We start from the raw sequence: 7,770 nt of genomic DNA on the forward strand, positions 1-7,770 counted from the left end.
TTTAAATTAAAAAAAAAAAATTGATATTGAAGTTGGTCTGCCCTTGCACTTCTCATATGATTGGGTGAACCATTATCCAATCCAATTTCATGAAATGTTGTATGTGCAACTTAGATTTATTAAGACTATGTAAGGAAATGAGTGATGTGTCTAACAGTACTTTTGAGTGAAAAAACTTTAGAACAATAAAAATGAAAACTTTAACACTCAAATGTCAAGAGAATGCAAAAGTGGGACAGAGAATGTTCAAGAGACACAGAAAATACGTGAAAAACCTTTTGAAAGGGATGAAAAAGCAAGGGTGAGCAAGGGAAGAATGTCCCTTACTCCTTAGAGCTTTCTATTATGTAAAATTTAAGATTTTTACACAGTAATCATGTTCTTCCCAAAGAAAGCCTTTCTTTTCTCTCTAGACTTTTTTGCCTCTTTCTCTTTGTCTTTCTAGGTTCTTGCCCTAATTGTTCAACAACATGTTCCTTTTATAGTACGGGAAATGTTACTAGGTACATAAGAACAGGTGTCAAACTGTGATTCCCCCATTAGAAATCCTAATACAGCTATTGTACTATTTAACTGCAAGAGGAGAGAGAAGAAACGCCAATGTTAGTGTAGTGGGATGGAGGGCGGCTCTACTACGACATGGGGAGCAAGTCATGGACAAGGAAATGGACATCAGGGATGCTAGGAGCGATACACGTGTCCTTAACAGTGGTCCAACACAAGCTTAGCTAATAAAGGGGTGTTCAATAGCATCTGACCATTGGGTTCACTATCTCCCTTTTTATGCTAGTGTTGGGTGTCCATGCTAGGTATGTTCTCCCCCTTCCCCAAGATGGTCATGTCGTTGGAACGGGCCAAAGATCCTCTTCTTCAGCCAACGTTCCCTTTTACTTCCTCATAGCTAGCCCACGTGTAGGTTTGGATCAAACCACGTTAGCACTCACACACTATCTCCCTTTTTATGCTAGTGTTGGGTGTCCATGCCAAGTACGTTCTCACTCTTCCCCAAGATGGTCACATCGTTGGCATGGGCCAAAGATCCTCTTCTTTAGCCAACGTTCCCATTTTCTTCCTCACTGCTAGCCCACGTGTAGGATTTGCATCCAGCCATGTGAACATTCACACACACCTTGGCTGGTGTAATGTACAAATGTTAGATGTAATGCAATCCTATTTACCTATTCCAGTTAATCAAACCTTTAGAGTGACAGGCAATGTTAAATTGTGAAAATAATAGATTGTGAGGAGATCAGTTACTCTTAGTCTCTTAATATTAAGAGTGATGTATGTTTATTAATATTACATGGAGAAATCCCATGGGATGGCCCCAAGATGCTTGCAAGAGGTTTCAAACTCAAAAGTATCATGGATATCATTAGGTCTTAGGAACTACTAAGCCAACCTCTTGAGGATAGTTAATGATAGATATTAAATTACACAATATAAGAAACAAAAAGTAAATTCCATCTAATAGCTTAATAAAGAATGGAAATAGATAAAAAAAAAAATTAGAAGAAGAAGCCCTTAATCGGAGGAGTCAAAGAGAATTCATTAGGTGTTATTTTCAATCTTGCTTGTGCAATGCACAGATAATGTTATAATGTTTTACGTAATATGGTTTTGGAAAATGTAGTGCATATATTATTGCATAATTGTTATAGAACTTTTTTTTTAATTTTTTTATTTTTATAATGAGTTTATCATAAGAAGCAACAATTATAAATTGCACACACATATCCATTATAATTATTCAATCCAAGTAGTGAGAAATAAAAAAACAACTTTAGAGGAATATTGTAAAATAAAAATTGATATAAAATGTGTCTTTCTCTTTCTCCTAAATTCTAAAAAAAAATATACATCCCAAACACCCACAGACAATCATAGCCTTTACAAAATCCACAAGTCCAAAATGTCTTATCTTAACATCAAAATCATAATTATCGTTGGCACTCAATAAAAAATGCAGGCTCTCTTCTTTGGTTGTAGCCAACTCATACGGTTTAGGATTAGATGGGAAAACAATGTTGGAGGTAGCTAGGTGTCCTCGAAATATTGAAGGTAAATGACTTTGTTTTTTGTCTTTGTGTATTTAACATAAGATGACATGAAGAGCTATGAGTTGGTATATATAAAGGAGTGGAAGTGAAAGAGGTGAAAATGGTGAATTGAAATGCAAAGCGTCCTGACACATTAAACCAAATGAAACAAAACGTTAATATTTAATTTGTTCTTATCTCTGATGTGGCACTTAAGAGTAGTTCAGTTCTCTTTTTTAAAGAATGTGTCACATGACAGAAACTTATACTCTCTCACATGAGGTCTTTCATCAGAAAACTTGGAAAATAAGGGTTATTGACAAAGCCCACTTGCAGATTACGTAGTTGAGGGGACCTAGCTTAATCAGGTGCGTCCAAGCCCCCAATAACCCCACATTGGGCCAAAATTCAGCCTAACAAATTAGTATTTTGTACCTGTCTTGAATACTAGTCATACCAAAGTCGTTTAATCCATACTGGGGCAATAGAGAAATATTGTGTATATATTATTAAAATTATTTTTTCTATTTATGTAAGTGAAAAAAAAACTGTTGTTACGTTTAATTAGAGAGAGAGAGAGAGAGAGAGAGAGAGAGAGAGAGAGAGCGAGAGGTAACTTTGGTAATTTTTTTTGGTGTATAGTAATACTTATTATAACATACAAAAATAGTAATACTAATGTTTTAAACCGGGTTTATAATATATTACATAACTAGAGTACAACTTCAAAAGGGCCTAACATTTGTAGCTGTAGACTAAGGTTATAAATAGCGAATACTAGACACACACAACCGGGTTTATAATACATTACATAAACATAGTACAATTACAAAAGGGTCTAACCTTTGTAATTGTAGATTGGAGTTATAAATAGCGGATACTAGACACACACAACTAACTTTGGTATTAATCGACACTAAAACATATTATTCCTTTCACCGGACTGAAAATAACCTGATTTGAAAAAAAAAATCAAAATGACCACTAGTATGAAATTGACTCGCTTGGTTTAAATAAAGGTTTTTTTGTTGTATTTGGTTCCCAAGAAAGCGAAAGAAAATAAAAGGGTAAACAAGGTTTTTTTTTTTAAATTCATTTTTATTTATTTATTTTATATTATAAATCAACATTTCATCTTTTCTTTTTCACACACACGCATACACGCGCGCGCGCACACACACACACATATATATATATATATATATATTTATTTATTTAGATGTTGATGTGGCTTTTTATAGCAATTAATTGTTTTTTAATTATTTTTTGCCACTGAGATGACAATAAGGATCAAAGTAACATTGATTTCAAAAGTTAAGGACCAAAATGATTGCAAAGAAAAGAAAAGAGAAAAAGAAAAAAAGGAACCTAATTGATAATAACCACTAAATATAGAAACCAAAAAGATGTTTCTGGTGATTAGCGCACTCACAAATGCCATTTGATAGACGCATATTGGGAAATTCAAAAATTCTGACATTAAAAAAATTAGTTGTGAAACTTCCTTTGAACTCTTCTCGACATTCTAAACTTATTTAGTAACTGAAACTGGATGTATTTTATTTTTAGAAAGTGTTAGAAGAATACATGTAGTTAGCCCTAATTAATATATTAATAATTCATAACTGACCATAAGATTTTGGAGTTAAGACTTCGTCATCATTGTTATTATAGAAGAAAAGGTTAGAATGTAAGGAATGCAAATCTTCTGTACCACTTTTTGTGTACCGCTCTATGTTCCACCAATCACTACTTATAATGTGTACGATTGCTTTCCATTTTAAACTTCAGTTATTTTATAAGGAAAGTAAAATCAAAACATGGCACATAGTGATTGGTGAAACATAGAGTGGTACACAAAAAGTAGTGTAGAGGATTTGTATTCGAATGTAATTGTATTTTTAGTGTTCTACAAACTTGAGTCCAAATCTTCTATCTCACTCTTCCTGCTCCACTAAATACTCCACAAATAAAAGCATACCACATGTCCACCTATTTTATTAAATACTAAATTTATGTCTTCTATTATTTCAATTTCCTAAAATAAATAAATAAATAACTCATCATATTTAGGTAATTGAAATAATAGAAGGCATAAATTTAGCATTTAATAAAATAGATGGACATGTGACATGTTTTTATTTGTGGAGTATATAGTGGAGTAGGAGATAGAAGATTTGGACTCTACAAACTTTCAGTAGTTTCTCAACAAATAGAAATCCGGTGTACCACATTTTGTGTTCCACTTTATGTTCCACCAATTACAATTTATCATGTGTTTATTTTTTTCCACTTTAAACTTTGGCTATTTTATAAGAAAAGTTAAACAAATACAAGGCAAGTTGTGATCAGTGGAACATAAAATGGAATACAAAAAATGATACATAGAATTTGTATTCTTTTTCAACTAGTCACTGCGTTAGTTTTTCCTTAATATAGAATTATATGGCATTGAGTTTTAATCTCCACCAAATGTTTAGTTAGTGGGTAATGTAACAGTTTCTTGTTAAAACAAAAAGAGATGTTCAATAAAAAATCTATGGGAAGTAAGCTGAACCCATTGTTAATAAGTGCTAAGAGAGAGGGTGAGATATTTATAACTGGGCTGTAAAGCTTGAAGTTTGATAAGTGACAAACAATAGCTCAATCTAAAGCTTGAACCTTTCCTCTCAAAAAATAAACCTTGAACTTTTGTCCACTAATGTCTTGACCTGCAATGAATCCAATGTTGGTGTTCGAGCATCTCCCTCATGACATTATGTTCGACATCTTGACTCGACTCCTAGTGAAATCCTTAATATGATTTTCATTACCAAGCACTTAGATCGAAAAAATTCATTATCCAACACCAACAACAATAAAATTGGTTATTTTTTTTCTGCAGTAAAAAAATAATCAAGATCGTTCTTCTTGCAAAGAATGGACTAAGCTTTTGTACAACAGTGACCGCACATTGACACAGATTTCTAGGGTTGAAATCCCCTATATTGATGATCTTAGACACATATTATATGTGTGGAAAACTGAGAATTAGAAAGTTATAGCCTGTTTGGATTAAGGGGGAGGGAGGGCGAACAAGAGAAGTAGAGTAGTGTTGGTAAAAAATTAGGCTAATTTCTAGCTAACTCTACTCTACTCTCCCTCCCTTGTTTCCCGGGAAAAAAAGAAAAAAATTTCTAGCTAGTCCCTTCACTGATCCCTATAACGCTTTCTGTATATAATGAAAATACAAATTTTTTTTTATATATAGAAAAATTTCAGATCTGTGTTTAAAGAAAATACAAATAAGTTTTTATATGCAAAAAATTTCAGATTTGTATTTAATGAAAATACAAATCAATTTTTCTATGTAGAAAAAATTCATATCTGTATTAATTGAAAATACAGATCATTTTTGTATGCCAAAAATTTTCAGATTTGTATTTAATGAAAATATAGATTAGTTTTTATATACAAAAAAAAACTCAAATTAGTATTTTATGAAAATACAGATCAGTTTTGTATGCAGAAAAATTTCAAACATGTATTTAATGAAAATATAGATCTGATTTTTGTTTTTGTTTTTGTTGTTCTTTTTCCTTTAAAAAAATGTTTTTAGTAGTTTATTGTAAATCTTGAAGTTTAAAGAAGAATCAAATCTTAGACTTAGACATGTTAATCAACTACTAAAAATTGAATTAAGCATGTGAACATGGCAGAAAAAAATATGAACAAGATTTTATGGGCAATGAGTAAAATCAAACATACATCCATGAAAATATATGATGAACAGAACATATATATTAGATAAGAAAGAAAAGAATAAACAAAAGGGTGAGATTCAAGACGAACTTGCATGAATGTACTCTTCGATGAGGGAATATTTTAGAAATCACAGAATTTCAACCTCTTTTAGATCTAAAATATGTTCACTTACGAAAAAGACATTCTTAAAGCCAAGGTTTTCAGAACGTCTTTAACGTAAGGGAAGCAAACAAGTCAGAAAAATAAGGGCCAGAAAAAAGGGGTCTTGAATGTTAGGAGGCCTCCCCTATTTTTAGAGGTTGGATTCTTGAAAAATAAGTTGGATTGGATTAGATACAAATTGGGTTGCGTCCTTAATCCTAAAAATTCGAAATGGATGCGTTTTATCTCAATTAGAGAATTTCTGGGCCGAGCCTTGAAGCTGTGCCGATTGGCACTCCTAGAGTGCCAATTAGCCCGCTCAATTTGGACTCTTTTTTAGGGATTTTTTGAGTCGAAAATTGCACCTAGACGTATATTTAACTCGTATTCTAAAATTAAATCCCTTTTATTTTGATAATTAGGTCTTTAAAACAATAATTATCTGATAGATAAATATTCTAAACAGACTTAATTATCAACAATTCCCTTGTTATATGATTATCCATTTTATTCCTATGCAACCAAGCTTATTTCTGACAAAACCCAACAACCAATCACAAAATTATTTAATTAATTTTAATTGTTTAACCAATCAGAACTAATTTCAATTAATCACATCTGATCAGTTTCACCCCTAAACAATGCATCTCGACTGTGACCATTTGATCTTCTGATATCTTTCAATCCGATGGTCCGATTTGGGAATTGGACATATCGTCGCGATCGTTAGAATCTCAAGATCATTTTTTATGATATGCAATGAATGATTTAATGCATGTAATGCAACTATGATTTGTGGGTATATGAAATGGTCATTTTAGTCATCTTCCAAAATTAAATTATGGGTGTAAAATCGAATGTCTACAGAATACCCCTCATTGACAGAGCTTGCAAAGACAATGTTAATGTAAAACAAAAAAACACTGATTTTAGCAACCATGATTTAATCAAGGTTGACTTTTCAAAAATTTCCTAGCCCTAGAACCTAGAACCTTTGGGCTTAGAACTAGTGTCTTATTATTTTACAAAAAGTGAGAACTATGGACACCTAATGTACTTGATAATTGATGAACTTGAATATTGATGAGGTAATCGATAACTATATTCGCTTGATCTGGAAGCTGACTAAGAACTCTATCCTGCTCAATTTGAAAATATGGAGGCGAGTGAGAACTATATCCAGCTTAATCTGAGAATTTGGAGGCGAGTGAGAACTATATCCAGCTCAATCTGAAAATCTGGAGGTGATTAAGAACTATATCTGGCTCAATCTGAAAATTTGGAGGCGACTGAGAACTATAACTGGCTCAATCTAAAGATTGGCAGGCGACTGAGAACTATATCCAACTCGGTCTAGAATTCTGGGAACAACTGAGAATTATATCCGGCTTGGTCTGAAAATCTGAAGGTGATTGAGAACTATATCCAGCTTGGTTTGGAACTCTGGAAGCGACTGAGAACTATATTTGGCTTGGTTTGAAATTCTAGCAGTGACTAAGAAATATTTTTGGCTCAGTCTGAAACTTTGAAGGTGACTGATAACTATATTCGGCTCGGTTTGGAATTTTGAAGGCAACCAATAATTATATTTGGCTCGGTCTGGAATTCTGGAGACAACTGAGAACTATATCTGGTTCGATCTGGAAATCTAGAGGTGATTGAGAACTATATTTGGCTCAGTCTTAATATCTGGGGGAGACTGAGAACAGTATCTGGCTCAATCTGAAAACTTGGGGGCAACTGAGAACTATATTTGACTCAGTCTGGAATTCTGGGGGGACTGAGAACTATATCCGACTTAGTCTGGAACTCTAGAGGTGACTGAGAACTATATCCAACTCGATCT

The sequence above is a fragment of the Castanea sativa genome, chromosome 9 (genome assembly GCF_040712315.1).
Source record: "Castanea sativa cultivar Marrone di Chiusa Pesio chromosome 9, ASM4071231v1".
In the NCBI taxonomy this organism is placed as follows: Eukaryota; Viridiplantae; Streptophyta; class Magnoliopsida; order Fagales; family Fagaceae; genus Castanea; species Castanea sativa.